Source organism: Petaurus breviceps, unplaced genomic scaffold (assembly GCF_028583685.1).
Source record: "Petaurus breviceps papuanus isolate PSGF00001 unplaced genomic scaffold, PetGlider_PUasm1.0 185, whole genome shotgun sequence".
Taxonomy (NCBI): domain Eukaryota; kingdom Metazoa; phylum Chordata; class Mammalia; order Diprotodontia; family Petauridae; genus Petaurus; species Petaurus breviceps.
This window is the reverse complement of record NW_027185797.1, coordinates 28984510-29005313: the sequence shown is the minus strand read 5'-3', so window position 1 is coordinate 29005313 and position 20804 is coordinate 28984510. Positions and strand designations below refer to the sequence as shown.

The following is a 20804-nucleotide window of genomic DNA, read 5'->3' as shown; positions in this document are numbered from 1 at the left end:
CACCAGCTTTCAAGCTAACATTCCCAGCTGCCTTTAGTCCTTCCCATCGATGCAAGTCTCCACCCAGGCTGACTTATTTCCCCCCATCAAGGACTCTTTCATTGGCTTCTAGTCCTTTATGTTCATTCCTTACACAGTCATGTCAACATTAATTTCCCACCAACAGTAAGAAAAGGTGTATGTTGTTATTAGTCCCCAAGGAATGAAGCAAGATTCTGAAGACCTATTCCAGCCTGCATGACCAGAAATCCTTCCCAATGATTATTTCTAGTCACTCATTGACTTGGGTATCAGAGCCTCCAACAGCCCCACCAGCTAGCCCCTTTCCTCCATCAAAGGGAAATGTTAAAGTTCAGAGCTTCACCTACCGGATTCTTTCAGCTATTAAGACAATAACAGATTAACTGGGATGCGCTGACCAGCCATACTTCTTATAAAGTTATCCCCCGAGATAAATGCACAGCGTTGTTCTGGAGGCTGTGGCAGGGTTTGCGGTATAAGTAAGGTTGACAGACTGCTTGCATGTGGGTGGCTGTCTTCTCTCCAGCTGTGACCAGCTGAATTATATCACCTGTCCCGCTTGATGTATTAGGATTTGCCCACGCTCAAGATGCATGTTGCTGCAGTAGGGAAATTAATGTCCACCACTGGAGGCAATTAATAATGATTAGGAGCAAAACAGCAGGGTTAAATCTATGCGTTTAACAAAGTGTTCGTATGGCTTTTTATGCTATATTTTGTCCTGGTCTGTAAGGCAGCTTCTTTTGGGGGTGGGGGGGGTGCTAGAATGCTCTCGCCTTGATGATGAACGCATAAACTTCGTTGAAATGTCAAAGTCACTTCTATGAAATGTGTTTATCCATTGTTTGCTTAGACCTCACCTTTCTTTGGCTCAGTAGAAAAAAGCATCACACACGACTGGCTGGAGATCTTTGGCATTCAGCGCCATCCTCAGTTTAATTCATAGACTTTCTGAACTGCAGTCTCCAACTGCTGGGTCTGGGGAAGAAGTCATTGTATATTTTATTTTGACTTTTGGCAGCTAATGAGAGGGGGGGGGGGGGGAAGGGGGGGGGGGGGGGAGGGGGGGGGGGTGGGAGGGAGGGAGGAAGAGAGAGAGGGAGAGAGGGAGGGAGAGAGTGAGGGAGGGAGGGAGGGAAGGAGAGGGAGGGAGGAAGAGAGAGAACAGCAAAATGGCATGTGGCAAATAGGCAATGCTCAGTTTCATGCAACTCCATAAAATCTGAATATAAAACCCTGGATGAGGGATTATTAATGTCCCTCTAATGACAAAAATCTGAGTGTGGCTCTGAATGGTGGAAGCCTGGGTAGAACTAAAGATCTAGTCTACTTTAAGTCCCAGAAATCTTTTAGAGCAGATTGGGGATAAATATATAAGAGCAGGATGGATAGAAATAGATAATGTCAGTATAATATTGAAGAACCACTACTGGACTGAGTCTGGGCCCTGGAGTCTCTGCTCTAAATCCATGTCAATAGCTCAGATTAGCTTTAGTCCTGGGGAAAGCTGGACTCCAATGAGAAAGGCCTGTTTTCTCGAATTCCATGGCTTGTTAAACCCTAACCCTGGTGCCACAGGGAGAAAGCTTAGGCTTAAAGGACAAACCCTAGATTTCCCCAAAAAGTTAGAGTGAAAAGTGCCCATACAATGAACCAGACATGGAATGGATATTTTGTCCCTATACACAAAAGAAAAATAAAACAACACAAAAGACTCTCACAGGTCAATTTCCAGTAAGACTTAAGCTAAACAAGACCAGAGGAAGAGAGAAATGGCTAGAAGTTGACTTTTCTTTTAATGAATTCAGCCCCTTGTGCGTACTCTCTCCCATAGTTATGGACCAAGGGACCTCTTGGGTTTTTTGTGTTATATCAAAGTAACAAGTCCTATCAGTGCTGGGATGCCTCATAGTTGGACATATTCACGAAGTTTCTCATCCCCTAAAGATCCAATTAATGAGTCCCTATGTCCCTAGTGTCTCACAGAATATTCCAGTGGAGAGCTCTGGGGATGGGACACTATTGGCCAAATTCAACTTCTGCTACATCAGGATGGTAGTGAGTTCAGAAGACCCTAGATTTAGCACTGGAAGGGACCTTTGTGACTGAGTATACTCTTATTCATTTTACAGAGAAGGAAACTGAGGTTCCAAGTAATAACCTCATAGGACCAGTGATCCTTCTAGTGCATTACAGTCCCTTCTTATTGGAGGTTTTCAAGTGCAGTCTGGAAGACCAAAAGCTGGGAATATTGTAGAGAGGATCATTATTCAGATGCAATTTGGACTAGATAACTTTTGAGGCCCCATTGGACACTGTTACTCCAGGATTCGGACTTTCTTCATTGTTATTAACCTGTGTAAACAAACCCATACTTCAGACAAGGTACAAGTTTATGGGTTAGCATCTGCTATTTGGGGTTTATTGTGGAAGCCACCTCTAAGTGGATCCCAAAAGTAATTGACCACTCCATGGATTTTACTACTCAGTGAAAATTAATTTTTCAACACAAGTGATAAAGCATGACTGTTGAATTTAAATACTGTTGATTTGAGTCAACACTACCACAGCTTGGGATCTGCTATAGCCATTAGGCATATTCCATTGGGGTTTTCCTTTCAGGTAGAGACTATCCAATAGATTAAAGAAACCAGAAAGAGCTCCAATGTAGTTTCCATTTTCTTGACATGTGCTGGTGCCTCCCACCAGGCACCTCTGACCAAGGATGAGGGAGTGAGTTCAGCCAGTGGAATCAAGCTTACAAGCTGATTCTTCTTGTGACACAGTTTCCCCATTTGATATGGGTTGTAGAAATATATATCCTTGACCATGAATCCATATCAACCCGCAGGGAATATGTCCAAAAAATGTATGCTTATGAACTCTTATCCTGATAAGTTTGTAAATTGATGTACACACAACAAAAATATGAGAAGGAAACCTTGGAGGCCCAGTCCAGCACTGGGAAGATCCTTTGCCATTGTTCAGTATTCCCTCACCTTTGATCCTGGTCTTTCTCACACACTCTCACTCCCTCTATGCATCTCTAACATTGGCTACCTTAAAAGCCACACCAGTACTGTTCTTCACTGTCCTCTATGTCCAAAGACTTGACTTGCTATTGATCAGATACACATGGAAGCCCCTGGAGATCCTCTCAGAACTTTGGCCTATAGCTGTGTCCAGTCCCTGTCTGTCCCTGTCCTCACTACTGACATTCCCGGTTCCACCAGTGTCCTTGTCTACACAGTACCAAAACAATAAGGTGAAAAGTGAAAAAAATCAGTTAAGCATTAGGATGTTTGCTCCACAGGAGAACAAGAATGGCCATGTTTAGAAAGATATGGAAGATTTAAGCAAATATTTCACTTTTGATGCAGATATTTCTCACATAAATGAAACCAGAGACTCAATGGACCTAGTTTTAATTGATCCATTCTTATACTCTCAGGGTGGCTACCTTCTTATCCCTTGGCCCTACATTGTTTGCATAGATTGTTTTATTGTTCATGAACTGAGTTATAGCACCTAGGGCATACAGAACCAAGGCTTTTAGATTTTATGACAATATAAATCTGCATATGTGATCAGATCAATCAGGAACACATTCAGTGAAGTGAAGGGAGCCTTTTACCTCAATCAACTCGTTTTCCTTCCATTCATTTATTCCACACCAAAAATTCCACTGCATAAACATACAACACTGCATTAGACACGGGGAACACAAAGGTGAGCAGGCATTGTCCCTGCCCCTAAGGGGTGTCTACGTTCTGCTGGCGCCATCTGCCTAGAGCTGGGAAGGACCTCAGCAAGCCAGCCTGCCAATGAGGCTCTGCCTCACTCAGTCGTCAGCCTGTTAGTGGGCGGGCCCAAGGGAAACGGGACGAAGTTCAGATCTCCAGACTCTGTTCCAGTCATCAACCCCATGCTTTGAAAGCCCAAAAATGTACATGAAAGGTGGATCCAAATATACTCCCAAGCACCATCAACCATGGTACATGAGACATTCCAATAGATGGATTATTTTAGAAATCTCATGAGAAGAAAATGTTTGTTGTTGTATCATTTCAGTCGTGTCCTGCTCTCAGTGACTTCATTGGGGGTTTTCTTGGCAGAGATACTGGAGTGGTTTGCCAATTCCTTCTCCAGCTCATTTGACAGATGAGGAAACTGAGGCAAGCAGGGTGATTTGTTGGTCATTTTATAAGGTTGTTATCCTCAAGCAAGGATCTGAAGACCTAGAAATGGAGTCGAATTTCCTTTGTATTGACTTAGAAAATGTGTTTTCCTGATTTGGGCATCTGTGGGTTGGTGCTTATCTTCATGACTGAATTTTGGGACTTCCCTTATGTTGAGAAAAGTTAGCCTAAAGAAACTCTAGTTGAAGCTGGATTGAACTACGGATAAGGTAGAGGTATCGGCTACCATCCTCATTCAGTAACATTGATTATTAGGCTTTGGGTAACTCAGATTATGGCTGTAATAACAATAATGGGAATCAGGGAATCTTTCTGAGTTCAAATGTGGCCTCAGATGATAGTTGTGTGACCCTGGGAAAATCACTAAACCCTGTTTGCCTCAGTTTCTTCATCTGCAAAATGAGTTGAAGAAGGAAATGATAAAACATTTCAGTATCTTTGCCAAGAAAACCCCGACTGGGGTCATGATAGTCAGACATAACTGAGAAAACTGAACAACGACGAGCATTTATACAGCACCTACTGTGCACCTGGCATTGTATTAAGGACATTACAAATATTATCTCATTTGATCTTCAGAACAACCCTGGGAGGTAAATACTATTATGATTCTTATTTTATAATCGAGGAAAGTGGGATAGACAGAAGTTAAGTGACCTACCCAAGGTCACACATCTAGGAAGTATCTGAGGCTGAATTTGAACTCAGGTTTTCCTGATTCCAGGTCCAGAACTCTATTCATTGCTACATCTAGCTGCCCTGTAGTGGGCAGGACCACCATACTTGGGGAGGATTAGGATAAATTTGGCAGGCATTTATTTAGCACATCAAGTTTGATGAAATTATATTGTAACACCATGGAGCTACTTTATAACACTCCTTCCTCCCCCCCCCCCCCCCCCCCCCCCCCCCCCGCCAAAGTCCCCATCAAAGAAGTTTTGGAATCAAATCCTTCCTCCAACATTTATTTGCTATGTAACCATGGGCAAATGGCTTAATGTGCATGTGCCTCAGTTTCCTCTTCTGTAGAATGGGGAAAATAATATTTGTGACATTATTCTCACAGGGTCATGAGCTTAAATGATAATATATGTAAGGTGCTAAACACATTCCAGCTGTTTGTGCCTGGACTAGCGTTGTTTGGAAAAACATCACTTGAAGTGTGAGAGCCCATGAACAAGGAAGAAGGAACCATGTTTTCAGGGAGAGTTTGTTGTATTTTGTGATAATTACCCTCTGAGAAATGATGAGACTATTTCGGCTTGATTTCTCAAGTCCAGAACAGAACAATTAGGTTCTTGTAACAAACAAGTTCTTGTAGTAAATATTCCCATTTCCCTGCATGTGATAAAAATATAATAAGAAAATTATGAGAGGACCAGCCTAAATCTTAAGTATAAGTCCAAGTAACTTAGCCTCAGAGCTTACGAATTCAAAGCATCTGCCATTTTCTCCCTGGGATGCAATTCGGCTCAGGTATTAACATTACACACATTAGATTTATATGGCTAATTTTAAATGTTAAGAATAACAATGCCAAAATAGGCTGGAAACAGTATTTAATAGGAAACCCAAGTGAACTCAATGGAAAATATGCGTCTTTAATGTCTCTTGACTACCCATTTTCTGTTTTAGCCAAGAGTGCAAGCCTTAGGACACCCCTGGGAAATTAAATTTGCATGGGGAGTAGATGGCAGTGGGGGGCAAGGTGGGTAGGAAGAAATGGCACCGAAGCTACATGGGGAGAGACATCATTGCATCCATACCAATACTCCGACATTGAGTGAAGCTTGGATTTCTATGCCCAGTCCTTTCCACATGGTGGGTGCGGTGCTTAATAAATGTCTGTGGCTTGAGTGGTACCAATGGTGATTAGCATGGTGGTAACAAAAGTACAACAATGATAATACCACCCTACTTCCTCTGGACAATAGTTAGATTCTGGCAGAAGTTCAAATACAAACCTTGCCCTTTTACCCATCAATCTAGGAAATGAATAACCCTCTCCCATCCCCTCTGCTCCAAATTGGCTGTTTTTGAAGCTGCTATAAAGGTTGCCCACAGGGCTATGGAGAGATGCATGATGGGTCGAGGTAGGCTGCAATGCATTTCCAATGATGAGTTAGGCACAATAGGAGATATAAAACAAAAAGGAGAGAAAGGGAAAAGAACCAATAGTTATTCAACATCTATTATGTGTCAGGCCCTTTGCAAAATGACCAACCATGCATTGAGAGCAAGGGATAATGGTTGGACAGTTCAGAGGCTGCAGTGGTGTTCAGGAGATTAAAAAAAAGACACACAATAGTGAATCTTCACCTTTGTGTGTGTGTGTGTGTGTGTGTGTGTGTGTGTAAGCGCTATGGCCCCCTTGGGTAGGTTAGTAAAACCCATGGAGCTCTTCTCAGAATCATGTTTTTAAATGCATTAAAAAATACATAGGATTACAAAGGAAACAAATTATATTGAAAATGTTGTCCAAATATATATTTTTAAATGCATCAAGATTTCAAACCTGAGGTTCAGAATTCCTGACCTAGAAGAAGGCCTTCAGCAAAATAAGTATATCTTTTGTGGAAGATTTCTCGGACCATATGGATATGAATTATATAGAATAAAAAGATATGGATGGGTTGTAGCTAGGTGGTATGATGGCTCTGGAGTCAGGAAGACCTGAGTTCGAACTTGGCCTCAGACATTTGCTAATTGTGAAACTATGGTGAGGTCACTTAACTTTTATCTGCCTCAGTTTCCCAATCTGTAAATGGAGATAATGACACCAACTTTGAGGGTTGTTATGAGGATCACATGAGATGATAATTGATGTTCTTCACAAACATTAAAGTGCTACCTAAATGCTAGTGATTTATTATTGTGATTGTGGTTATCTGCACAAATGGAGAGACTCTCCAGATCAAAGAGCAATTCCATTGAAATGTCATAAAAGAGTTTTCGAAAACATTAGCACCCAGAGATTATGGCTGCTACACCAAATTTCTGTTGACTTCACCACATTTCCTTATGGAACATTTTCTTCCAAAGTTCTCTTCCTTATTGTTTCATGCTCAGGTTTGCTGAGATTGTGGCTTGCTGTCTGATGCCACTTCAGCACACACAGCTTCCTGCTTTGGCACTTCCTCTGGGTTTACTCCTCCAAATTGCCCTGACACTTATAGGTTGTGTCCCCAGAGGGGAGGCTGGCTATTTGTCTCAGAGTGCTTAGGGTAATCCTGAGGGGCTGGGATTTTCTTGTACTGTCACTCACAAGCCCCCACTGTTTACTGACCAGACTTAATTAGCCGCTAGGAAGGATATTTCTATCAAGAAGAATTATTATAGAAACAGTCTTTACAAACCAGGAATGTACTCTCCCCTTGCCCACACAAAGTTCAGGGGACAGTGGGCTCAAACTTATAGTAAAAATGTTAGTGAGTCATACATATAGGGAGACTGTGTGTCAGAGGAGTGAGTGACTCATGGCTCCTGGTTTCTGGAAGTTCTTTTTCTTCCTTTGAAATCTCCTGGTTTCCTAAGGGGCAGATCTCTGCCAGGTTCCAAGGGTCAGCGTCTTTGTGCTGTCTCAAAGGTACCCTTTTTCAGCATTTCTAGTTTCCTCCAGTTTGTCTCTCAATTCCCAATGCTGACACTATCCTTAACTACTGGTCCTTGGGGGAAAGGGCTGCTGTCGATGGCTCCAAGTACTCTGACCTTCCAAAGTTCACAAGGTCAATCTTGGGAGATCTCCTGTTGTAGCAGCAAGCACTCTAGCATCCCCAGGGTGGCTGCCAACACGGGTTCTTAGATCTGCTTTTCTAAAAGAAAGCAACTCCAATCTTGCTTTAATCAAACATATGTCATTTACCTAGTTCAGGGGGAAACGGTCAGCACCCCAAACTTCAGAGAATACAGAGGTTACAAGCAGACAAAAAAATATGGAGAAACAGATCAGCAGACAGGCTTCCAATTATCTCACCATTACATCCATACCTAGACAGTCACCAGAAAGGGAAACATCAACATCTGGGTTTTCAAAGCTGGGGCTCAATGGCTTCCCAGAGTCACATCTGGTCAAATCACACAACTCTTCTTAAAGTGAGCCCCAAAGCAAAACCTCACATCAGGGTATATTTAGCCTTCTCCTGGATCAGAGAAGGTCACAGCCCTCTAGAACCACTGACCAATCAAAAAGCAACCAAGTGTGGGCATTCCTGAAAAACAAGCCTCCCATAATACCCGTTTGTCCTCAGCCTCTCTCTCTTTTTTCCCTAGCTGAATACATTATTGCCAATAACTGAGATTGTCTGATAATGCAGTCAATGGGGGGTGGGTGAAGAAAAGAGTGGGAGGCACTTCTCCCCCTAAGAGGGTTCCAAGTCAGTAGCCTAGATCCCAAGCTCTCCTATTTGGAATCTTTCTTACTCACCAGACTGGGCCAGTGCTAGCTTGCTATCTTTATATGTAGCCCAAGAAGTATGAGCTGATCTCCTTTACCCAATCATGAGATACTTCCTGTCTGATGTCATTTGTTTTAGTCCAATAACTCAAAGTTCCTGTAATCCTTTCAAACCAACTGAGGAAGTTTATTTTGGTTCATTTAAGATATCTGGACCTTCTCTGCTTAACTTCAGAATGGGGTGAACCCTAATCCTTACAATATGAAAACCAACAAAAGAATGTTAAAAAGGAAGTGAGGGCGATTCTCACATCTACCTAGGTTTCTGCTTTATATTGAGCGCTTCTTTCCATGACTTGTTGGAAGCATTTAGCCTAATTAGAGAAATTTCAGCCTAAAAAAGGCCAGCTATAACTGGAAAAAAACATAACCCAAGTGCAGTCATTATCTTTCCATAGGATTCACCGTTAGGCTGGAGCAGCCAATGAATGCATTGGGTAGAACTGTCAGCTACGGAGAGAAAAAGATTGATTCGGTTTATGACCAAATGACAGGTTGAGCATCACAGAACCACTTTTGTACTGGGGGATGGGACTGGCTTCTACCTTATAAGCTAACCATGTTCTCTCAGTCTTTCTATGTGTTGGCATGTTTGGAGGGACATGATTTGACCGAAGGAATGTGCAAATCTTATAGCAACAGTGGTGAGCCACATTCTCCGGGTTTTTCTTTCAGGTTTTTTTAAAGCTGCATTTTGTTGTAATTACCCCAAAGAAGTTATGAGACTGTTCAGGCTTGTTTTTCCAAGTCCAGAACAGAGCAATTAAGGAAAGCTGCCATAAATCTCTCAGGTATTCAAAAGTTATCTTTGGTTCCATTGACCTATTATTTTGATGAGTGGTCCCTTGATCTCAAAAGAGTTCTGGGTTTGATGACCATCATCCCTTTGGGTCCGTCTGTTTCCTTCCCCAGCATATGGAAAGTCTTGTTTGTGCCCCAAGAGGAGAGAAAGCTGATTTCTCCAGCCCCAAGTTCATTTACCTTGGCTATGATGACTTAGCTGACTTTGGGCAATTATTAACCCAAGGCTATGTTTCTAGGCTCATCAGTTTCCCCACATTATTTTCCAGCACTCAACCTTAGGCAAGGAGTGAGGGGTTGGGGGAAGGAGGGAATAGAACACGTCCATCTCTGGCTATAGATGCTATTCTGAAAGAAGAATAACAAGTCTCTAGGGACAAAATTGCTTAGCACTGCCAGAAATTATGAGATGGGAACTCTGCGAGTAGTTAATATCAGGGAAGAAGGAGATGGTCCCCCCTGTGGCTCCCCCTCCACAAGATGAATTTGCTTCAAGAGCTTCATGTCCCACAAGCACAAGCAAATTCCTGAAAATGAAGATAGTTGCGAATTTCTTCTTTATATTAACCATCCCCCCATTTCCGTTGCACTCGGAATTTTGCCAAGTGCTCCCCAAACCCAGGTAGTTCTCAAGAATTTCAATGGAGCTGGGATCTCAGCATCATGGCTGTTCCCTCTGATACAGATCACAACTCATCCATGCTGGCCTGTCCTATGGGGCTCTGGTCCACACCTTCCCCTATTCTTGCCCCAGTAAGTACTTCCAGTGTGCTGGTGACCTTCCCCACTCAAAGCATACCAGGGAAGCACACAGTCCATACCTTGGTTAGCTTTCATTCTTACCACATGACCAGATCATCTTTTTGATCAGATATCTATTTGATGATATCCAGAAAGGAAACGTCACTCTCCTTCTTAATTCCTTCTTTGTTCAGTATTGCAATCAACTCATCGTTGTCCTAAAGTAGAATTCACCATCCAACATCACAGAAGAGATATTTATATCAGATAGGTAAGTAGTGAAAGTATAAGATATCTATTTTTCAGGTGAGTTAACTTTCACAAGGTCCGATGTAAGACTTGAACCCAGGGCCCTCCACTATTCTGCCTCTATGGCCAACAAAATATGTTCCTTCCTAATGGTGACAATGGTTGACTCAAGGCAGTCTTAGCTTTCTTCCTGGGACAAGGATTGGGACAAAGCAGCATTTCAACCTCCCCTCAGCATTGTTGATCCTACAGCCAGACAAATAAATAAATAGACAGACAATACTGCATTTGAATGATTAAAAAAAAAGATGCCAGATGTTTGTTTGGAAAAACCCAGTAGAACACATTGAAAAACAATTCCTGTTTTTGCAACTGGAAATTGGAATTCATCATTACTGGGCATTAAATGTTTGCATTTTTTTCCCTGAGATTCCTACATCTATTTCATCTGATGTTGACAGAGATATTAGGCAGCTGTTGGAAAATCTGTCTCTCGTTCCGAAGCTCCGAACAAGAAATCTTTATGTTGAGCCACAAAGTACAATGAGGCTCTTCAGAGAACGAATCATTGTAACCTGGGGATGGATCTGTTGCGACTGGAGGCAATCACCTTCCTTTACGTTTGGAATGGTTGGGATTGCTCCCCCATAGCCTCCTAGCATGCTGTGGGGATGCCTAGTCTCTGAGGTGCTGAACACCAGGGACATGATTTGCAAACACAGGTGACGAGCCAGGCACTGGGCTTTTCATCACTGGCCTCAGCAGAGTTGACTGGGTGACCCCCCCCTAACCCTCAGTGGTTCTCTTTCCTTTCTGGATCTCAGCAGTCCGGGTCACCACATTTGGAATCATGTCACTCACATACCTGTGCCCTGTATATAGCTAAAGCCCAGTGAGAAGAAAAGAATACAAATTCCATCTAACTAATGCTGGGTCGTAAAAAGACCATTAGCACAGCCTTCCAACACCTTCCAACGTGTCCCATACAACATTGCCAGATTAACCCTCCTACTGCATATATCTGATCAAGGCCCTTGTTAATTAGACAGACGATAAAATTTATGAAGTGCCTGCTACATTCCAGGCCATGTGTTCTGTGTTGGAGAAACAAAGAAAGGTGAAAACCAGTGGCTGTCCTCAGGGAGCTTATGCTCTAATAGGGAGAGATTTTATCTTTTTTCCTGTTGCCTTCTGAAACCCACCACCCTGATTTTGCCCCAATTCATTCTGAAGAAGCACAGGGCCTGGCACACAGGATGCCTTTCATAAATCCCTTTTGACCAAGCTTCCCACTTATTCCCTCTTTCTTTTACAATCCCACATATTTATTTTGTAACAACCAAAATAGTACATGTTGATTCCCCCATTAGAATGTAAGTCTCCTGAGGACAGGGACGGTTTTATTTTTATCTTTGTACCCTAGCACTTCGCACAGGGTTTGGCATATAGTCAGGACAGGAATAAGGGCCAGATCTGAGACTTCATTGCTCCAGAGAGCAAGGCCTGGTGAGAAAACCCTTTTGCCAGAAAGGGGAGGCCCCTGATATTTCTAGTTTTAGGGAGTGGCCCAGGGCACAGGAGCTTAGGTGACTTGTCCAGAATCATGCAGTCAGTATGTGTCTGAGGGAGGGCTGGAACCTCTCCTTTCCTTCCTCCAAAGTCAGTTCTCTGTTCACTCAGCCCCGTGGACATTGTAGGAATGCTTTCTTGATTGATTTGGCTTCTCTGTGTCCCTCTGGATTGCTGATACTACTTTGTTTTTCGGAGGGTTAAAGTGGCCACGGCTTGGGGTGGGCCAGGGAGGCTTGAGTGACAACCCTGCTTGGCTCTCCTAATGGGATTATCTGCCCAAAGAAAAGCCAACATCGGCCAAGCAGCAAAGGGTGGAGTGTGATGCCCACCAGGGGCACAGAGAGGTGAAGATGGCCTTGGAAGGAATGCTTTTGTCTGAGACCCATAGAGCACTGAAGACAACTAATGGGGAGATGGACCGAGGAGGAAAAAATCTCATGGGGAAAACAAGAGAATAAGGGAAACAGGCCTACCCGCAATGGAAAGAAAGTGTCTGGAAGAAAAGGGAGCTTTGGAGGAGGAGTGGATAGGGAGTATTGCAGGAGCAAAGCCAAATGGAAGCGATGGAAAGAGAGTGATTGGGGCAGGGGAGGGAAAAGAGAGGGCTCAAAGGCAGCTTTTAGGGACTCATTAAGCTCACGCAATTTGAGGTAAGATACAACTTCACTAAGGAGGAACATATGATCCAAATAACCAAAAAAATCACAGGAGGCTGGAGATGCGGCATGTGGGGCTTGGAGAAAGAAAACTGTGGTTTTAATACACACACACTAAGGCTGAGCAGGAAAAGGGAGATTTATCATATGCAAAGGGCTGGGCTTGACACTCTTCCTACTAGTCAATGGGGAAAGGTCCATATGGGGCTGGGATTTGGGCTCAGCACACAGTGTGAATGTTTCTGAAGATGTGAGATCTTGGTGGGAAAATACAATCATGGGTTAATGGACTTATCGGCTCCTTGAGGGAGAACTGGAAGAAACCTCAGGGGCCTCCCAATCTAAGCTCTATTTTATAGCAGAGTAAACTGAGGCCTCGGGAGCAAAGGGTAGAAAAAGGCACAGCCAAGATTTGAACCCAGATCCTCCAACTTTATAGCCAATGAATGACGTTTCCACTCTATGTATGTGTTTATTTACTTATCTTATTTCTTTATTTTAGCTTGGGTTAATTTACTGCTATAGATACAAGGGACCTTTGAAGCTAGCTAATCCAAGGGAGCAAGTGATTTGCCAAGGTCACACAAGGGTCAGAGAAAGGATTTGAACTCAGATCCTCTGAATACCAAGTTCAATCAATGTCTCAATCAATAAAATATGTGTGAAGTCCCTGCTGTGTCCCAGGACCTGTGCTAAGCTCTGAGGATACAAAAGGGGTCAAAAGACAATCCCTGCCCTCAAGGAGCTTACAATCTAATAGAGGAAACATCAATCAATTGATAAACACTTAATGAGTACCTACTGTGTACCAGGCACTGTGCTAAGTGCTGGGGATACAAAAAGAGTCAAAAGACAGTCCCTGCTCTTAAGTAGCTTGCAATTTAATGAGGGAGAAAATGTGCAAATTAATATATACAAGCAAACTATATACAAGATAAATTTGTTGTTGTTCAGTCATTCTGACTCTCCCTGATCCCATTTGGGTCTTCTTGGCAGATACTGCAGTGGTTTTGCCATTTCATTCTCTGGATCATTTTACAGATGAGGAAACAGAGGCAGACAGGATGAAGTGACTTGCCCAGCATCCCACAGCTAGTAAGTGTCCAAGACCAGATTTGAACTCAGGAAGATGAATCTTCTGATTCTAAGCCCAGTGCTCTAATCACGGCACCAGGAAATAATCAACTGAGGGAAGGCATTAGAATTAAGAAGGTATGGGAAAGGGGCAGCAAGGTGGTGCAGTGAATAGAGCACTGGCCCTGTAGTCAGGAGGACCTGAGTTCAAATCTAGCCTCAGACACTTAACAGTAACTAGCCGTGTGACCTCCTATGTCACTTAACCCCAATTGCCCTGCCTTCCCCCTCCAAAAAGAAAATAAAAAGAAGGTATGGGAAAAACTTCCTGGAAAGATGGGAATTTAGTTGTGACTTAAAGGAAATCAGGGAAATCAGCCTTACACTGGTGAACATGTGTGCAAGCCAACAAGTACATGAAAAGGGAAAATGAGGTAGGGATAGATGGGGTGTTTGTGGAACAGAGGTGATAGTGCAGGAAGGAAAGGGATGCTGCCTCTGGGGCTTTGAAAGCAAATTCTGAGACCTGATCTGCAGTGATATAAGATGGAAGGATATTTGTCTGAATTCTGTGCCAATAGTCCAGAATTGTGTAGCAAATATATAAATAAAGAGGGAAGCAAGTCAGTGGAATGGACAGGATTTATGGGCAGAATGTTTGTGGCATGTAATGGCAGAGACATGGGGCTTTTGTGTTGGCCTTGAAAGGAATGGGAGGAATGCAGCAGGTAGAGACAGGCAGGGAGGAGGGCTGATGGCATTCACTCCTCCACACTTTCTTAGAGCCCATTTGTCTGCACTTCTCTGCCCCTAGCATAAGATCACAGGATCATGAATTTAAAGCTGGAGGGGCTTTAGAGGCCCCTTCTTTTACCTCCTTCTTTCACAGATGAGAAAACAGAGGCTGAGGCTGTTTCAGTCACTTGCCCAATGTCACAGAGCCAGTAGTTGGCAGAGATGGGATTAGAACCCAGATCTTCTGCCTCTCCTACACCTCCACATGAACACACCCATCATGTCTTGCTGTCCATGCCATCCCCATCCCCCAACAAATTAGCTTAAGGCAATGGCATCAAAATCCTTCCCCCATAAACATGAAGCACGTTCTCACATGAATATATGCAGCAACAGTGGGTAGAGAAGGCACAGCAAACAGCATCTAAGAAGGGGACAGAAATAGCCAAGGAAACTCAGGACTTCAGGACTGCAGGGCTTGCACGACCATCTTCTCTCTGTATTCTCAGCTCTTGGTTTAATGCTTAGTAAAGTGCTGGAGCATAATAAGTGTTTAAGAAACATTGACTGCCCTACTCACAGACGGGGCTAGTTCTCCCATGAGTCCATGGTGGGCTCTCTTCTCTGCTCCCAGTTGTGTTTCTTGAAACTTCTTCCTCATTTGAGGGACTGGCTTGAATCATCCATTGGAATGAAAATTTCGGGAAATCTCCAATGGTGCATCCCAGGGACCTGGGTCTGACCTTAGCCCATTTTATTAATAATTTGGATAAAAGCATAGGGGTCATACTCATCAAATACACAGATGATACTGTGCCGGGAGGGCTAGCTAACACACAGGATGTCAGAATCAGGATCTTAAAGAAAAAGATCTTAACCAGCTATAGCACTAGGCATCTATGACACCTTGCCATGTAGGTCATATATACTCCATGAAATCTTTATGCAGACAGCTCACAGCTGTTTATGAAGTCATGTGCCACCTTGGAATTTACAATGAAATCAAACTTGTCAATCTTGAATTAAAGGGAATGTGATTGGCTGGGTCTTCTCCATGGGGCACTTGGGCATCAGGCAGGTCTTAGTGACCTTGGCCACTGAAAAGGTGAGACTTAGCACCTCTCTCTATGGAAAGATCATCACCAGAAACAAATGACAGAACAGCAATGGAACCTGTGATCAAGACTCTTAAGAAAATTCTGTTAGACTGTGACTTTTTGGTTGACCAATAAGAAAGAAGGGAAGTGTGTCTTGTCTACTCATCCAACATCCCTGACTATCCAATACACATTTCCCCTTTAGACTAGCACCTGCCCTTGGCTGAGATCAAGTTAGAACAGTGTGATATATACTTGGAGTCAAGAGGCCTGGGTTCAAAACCCAGGTCTAACATTCACTAACCGTATGACCCTTAGCCAGTCACTTTTGCTATCTAAGCCTTAGTTTCCCCAATGGATACAATCATCCTTGTGCTACTTACTTCACAATACTGTTGAGAGGAAAGTGTCTTGTAAATCATATGCTGCTATTGCATAAATATGAGTTCTTTTCATTAACCCAGAAGAAGTCTGTACTGAAGACAGGTGTTACTTCCAATGGAGCATGAAGTGACAGTTCTCGTACCCTGCCAACCAGAAAGATCTTACACTGTGTCAAGGTTTCTGCCAGAAATCTCTCCTGATGACTCATTGTCCCACTTGAGATTTTCTTGTGAGGTGGGCAAGAGGAGCCAGCTGTGTTTCCATGACATTGGTGAGAATTCAAAAAACTTTGCTTTTTCTTGGCCATCCCACTCCTGGAAAGTGGAAGCAAATATGCCTGCCACAGCCTTTAACCTTTCTATTGCATGGTCATTTGATCTGGCACATCATCTAATGGAAAGCAGCAATCAATCAGGGGAAGAGAAAGAACAGGCATTTACTAAGTGCCTACTGTGTACCAGGCTGAGAGTTTTACAAGTATTATCTCATTTGATTCTCTTGACAACCCTGGGAGACATTTTTCCCATTTTACAGCTGAGGAGACTGAGGCAGACAGTGGTTAAGTGACTTGCCCAGGGTAACACAGCTGGTTAGTGTCTGAGGCAGGATTTTATCTCATATCTTCCTGACTCCAGGCCCACTGCTCTATCCACTGAGCCACATAGCTGTCTCAATTAGTAGATCAATGTACAAGCCTTTATTAAGTGTCAGTTTCTTGATGGAATCAATCAAATCAAAATTTATGGAGTGTGTAGTCACTGTTAGGCTCTGAGCTAGTTCTGGGATACAGAAAACCAAAATGAGGTCTCCTGTCCTCAAGGAGCTTACATTCCATCAGTGGGAGAATCTGACAAGGAAATGATTTCACCAGATGGTAGTGTAACATGAGATTGTGTCGGACTTAGGACATCCAGCTAAGAAATCTAATTCTAATAGATTCCACAAGGATTTATAACACAGGACTCTTATCTACAGAAAGTCAATGTGACCACCATGGGAAGGATCAATTGGAGAGAGTGAAAGCAAAGAGAATTGTTAGAAGCTTCACCAACAACCCAGGTGGATAGAAATGAGGGTGTGGAAGGGAAGGCAGGTAGTGAAGACTGAGCATACAAGAGATACAGCAGGGGGAGAACCAGTCGGGCTTGGTAACAATTTGAATGAGCTAACAGCAACATCTCAGTGATGGAAGAGTGAGTGAGGGTGGTGCCCCTGAGAAACAGAAAGAGGGAATCAGAAGAGGACCAGTTTGGGGGGGGGGAGGAGATAAAGATAAAATATAAATTAAGTTTAAGATATGATGTCCTTGAAGGATAAAAGGACAAATAGGCTGAGGCCCCATGATCCTTGAGAATGCCGGTCTGGAGCTCTGGAGAACATGATAGGGAGTCAATAATGTCTCCTGTGTGTAAGGCATCAGTTTGAAGCCAGTGAGACCAAGGCGAAAGTGGCTCAGTTCTTGTCCTCAAGGAGCTTACAGTCTAATGGGGAGATTATCTACATACACAAATGAATGTAATACAAGGTAGCCTGTGATAAGGGTAAAGGAGAGATTGGGACAATGCCTAAAAGAATTTTTCATTGAGAACAAATCACTGTGGGGAAAGAGGGAAGATTTCCTGGAGGAGGTGGCATTTGAACCAGACCTTGAAAAAGCAGACAGATTATAACAGACCAAGAAGTCAAGGAGACACTTCCAGGGGCCCAGGCTGCATGAATGCCCAGAGGAGGAAGAGGGCAGATTGGGAGCAGAGAAGAGCTTGTAGGCAGGCTTCTGGGAACAGTAAAGTGTGGGAAAGAAGCCTGGGAGGTTTATTGGAGAAACCCACAGAGGTAGCCCTTGAAGGATGTGCCTCAGAGAGAATGTTTTGGCAGCTGGGAAAAGGATGAATTGGAAGAAGAGATCCTGGACAGGGAGACCAGTTAGGAGACTGCTACCCAGCAAAAGGGTGATGGTGCTGTGAGTGCAAAGGCATCATTTGCTTAAAGGAGAGCTGGAACCATCAGTGAGATACTACAGGGGACAATGATTTGCAAGGATGGACAGCATCACCTGCTGCAGGATCGTAAATGGGAGAAAGGGTTAGGTGAGAACGATACGTCTTGGAATTATTCAGGAGCCACCTTAAGCTGGTTGTAAGGAGAAGAAAAGGAGGAGAAGGAGGAAAAGAAGAGGAGGAAGGGGAAGACAAAATTGTCAAGGAGCTGCCAGGTGTTTATTCTGAATTATAAGGGCTTTTGGGTACCTAAGCCAGTGGGTCTGCATCCCTATATTAACTGAATGCCTCTCATGCTCTCCTAGTTCCATTGTAAAATGCACAGAAGTGTAGGTTGCACTTCCGACGTAATTATTTATTATTTTGTTCTTGGATTATACATCAGTGACAAACCAAGGTAGCCTTCACCCACCTTCCATGAATGGTGCCCCTCAAGCACACCACACATATCCATGGGCAAAGTGTTGATTATAATGGCCATGACAATACGCAAGTTCATTCTCCCTAGGACTCTGCAATTTGCTCATGCCAACAGAGTGCCATCAAAGAGTGAGAGATCGAAGTTCACCCATGTACGCGGTTCAGGGCTTGTGACATGGTAAGTAGATGGTCATTTTATTTCTCTATCTTAAGAGAGTGGAGTAGATTGCAAACAGCTTTGTATCACTTAAATACAGTTAACACCACTTCAGGACAGGCTGGTACTTAGTAAGGATGGGTGAATGCCAACAGCCTCATTCTCAAGTTGCCTCGTATCTCAAACTGTTATTTCCTCTGTCTTGGGTCTGACAAAATCTGAAGTGTTCTCTTGGGATTCTCTCTTCAGTACCTCACATTCTAGGACAAGGAAGAGGTGGTAACTGGGTTGGGGTGGGCATTCAGAGTGACAGCCTATTCCTAGATCCAGGGTATATGTCAGGAATGAAATGGCATCACACAGTGAAAAAGTTGGTCACTACTTCCTTCTCTATGAGGAACTGGTTTAAAGCCCTTTCAATTTTAAAACAACGTTTAAGCAGATATTGATATGCATATGTGTATGTGTTTGTGTGTGTGCATGTGTATGAGAGCATGAGTGTATATGTGTGCATAAGTGTATGAGGGTGTACATGTATGCGAATGTTTAAGTAAGTATGTGTATGTGTGTATATATGTGAGCGTGAGTGTATATGTGAGTGTGTATGTGAATATATGTATGTATGAATGTTTGTGTATATGTGTGTATTATGTGAGCCTGTGTATGTATGTGAGTGTGTATGCATGTATGAGTGTATGTGTGCATGTGTGTGACTGTGTGGAGAATATCTTTTTCTTATTTCTCCTCCCCAACTTCAGATTCTTCATCAGTTCCAGAATTTGTGATTTTATGTGTGTGGTACCCTCTCCCCTGGTGCAGATCACTGCCCCTCTGTGACTTAGTGGATGGTTTTTGAAAGTTGCCATGGCAGAAAATTTCGTCCTTCCTGCAGCCAGCCTGGTGCTGAGCCTCTGTGCTTACCTAGACTTGTGCTTGGACAATCCCTCTGCCCTCTGAGTTTATCCAAAAGTTATGGAAATGAAAGCTATCTTCGGCAGCTTGTGGAATTCTCACTTTCCTAGACTCCCCATGGTCCATTGCACTCAGCTCAGCACCAGCATGAAGACCACTGCCTAGGGAAGTGCTATCATAATCATTGCCTTGATCCTGAAATTGGACAAGTCCCTTCAATGCCCACATCTCCCCTGCTCAGGGACTCCAGGGGCTCCCTAGTACCTCGAGACTCAAACTATTCTGTTTGGCACAAGAAGCCCTTCCCAATCTGACTCCTGTCTTTCCAGGTACTGGCAATACTTCCCTCCACACACTCTTGTTCTCTCTCCCATCTCCATGTGTGGTGATGACTGCTTTCCCTTACCTGCCACGAGCTTCTTCACCTTCATCTCTCAAATTCCCGGGTTTGTTCAAAGTTCAGCTCAAATACTCTTGTGATGTCTTTCCTAATCCTCCACGGCCCCCTCGCCATACCTCTCCCTCTATATGTGTGTATGTGTGTAAATGTAAGTTTGTGTGTGCATATATGTTTTAGACACACATATACGCACATACACATCTAACTTCAGTGTCTCCCCCCCCCGCAGTGGAATGTGAGGAGCAATATCCACATGGACACACACACTCTTCTTAAGAACAGGGATGATTTCTTTTTTGGTTTTGTATCCCCAGCCCTAGCACAGTACCGGGAATACAGTAAGCACTCAATAAATGCTTCCTGGTTTTATAATAAACCAGCTCAGATGATTTCCTCCTAAGTACACAGACGTTTCATAAAAAATAGTGTCATTTTCTTCTTTCTCTTTATAAGCATGTCTTGAGCACCTACTATGTGCTGGACTCTGTGTTGAGAGCTCAAAACACAGAGACAAAAACCAGTCCCTGCCGTTAAGCAACTATCGGGGCAGGGAGTGACGCGAGCAAAAGGAGAGGACAACAGGTGTGGAATGGTCCTATGTTGTCAATAGATTCATTTGCTTGTTTAATGTTTTTTTTTAATTACAGGGCAAGATTCTGTTGGATAGTGGAAATTGGAAATAATGTGCTTTTCAAGGATTATATAATGTTTCTTAAAAGTGATATTTGATGATCCAGTCTGTGGATCTTTTCAAAGCTGTTGAGGCAGCAAGGTGTTGCAATGGCTAGAGTCATGAAGACCTGAGTTCATGTCCCACCTTGGAAACTTACTAACTGTGCAGCTGAGCAAGTCATTTAACATGTTTGCTTGAGTTTCCTCAACTGTAAAATGGGAATAATAATAGTGATTGCCTTATATTATTGTTGCTATGCCGAA

General features: G+C 43.3%; 1 long non-coding RNA gene across 1 annotated transcript; it reads left to right on the top strand.

Annotated features, from left to right (window-relative positions):
* The first annotated feature begins 16077 nt into the window (after nucleotides 1–16077).
* Nucleotides 16078–18575, top strand: LOC138161491 (uncharacterized). Its single transcript, XR_011168387.1, has 3 exons — nucleotides 16078–16253; nucleotides 16958–17041; nucleotides 18488–18575. It is a non-coding gene; the product is annotated as an uncharacterized lncRNA (long non-coding RNA).
* Nucleotides 18576–20804: the final 2229 nt, after the last annotated feature.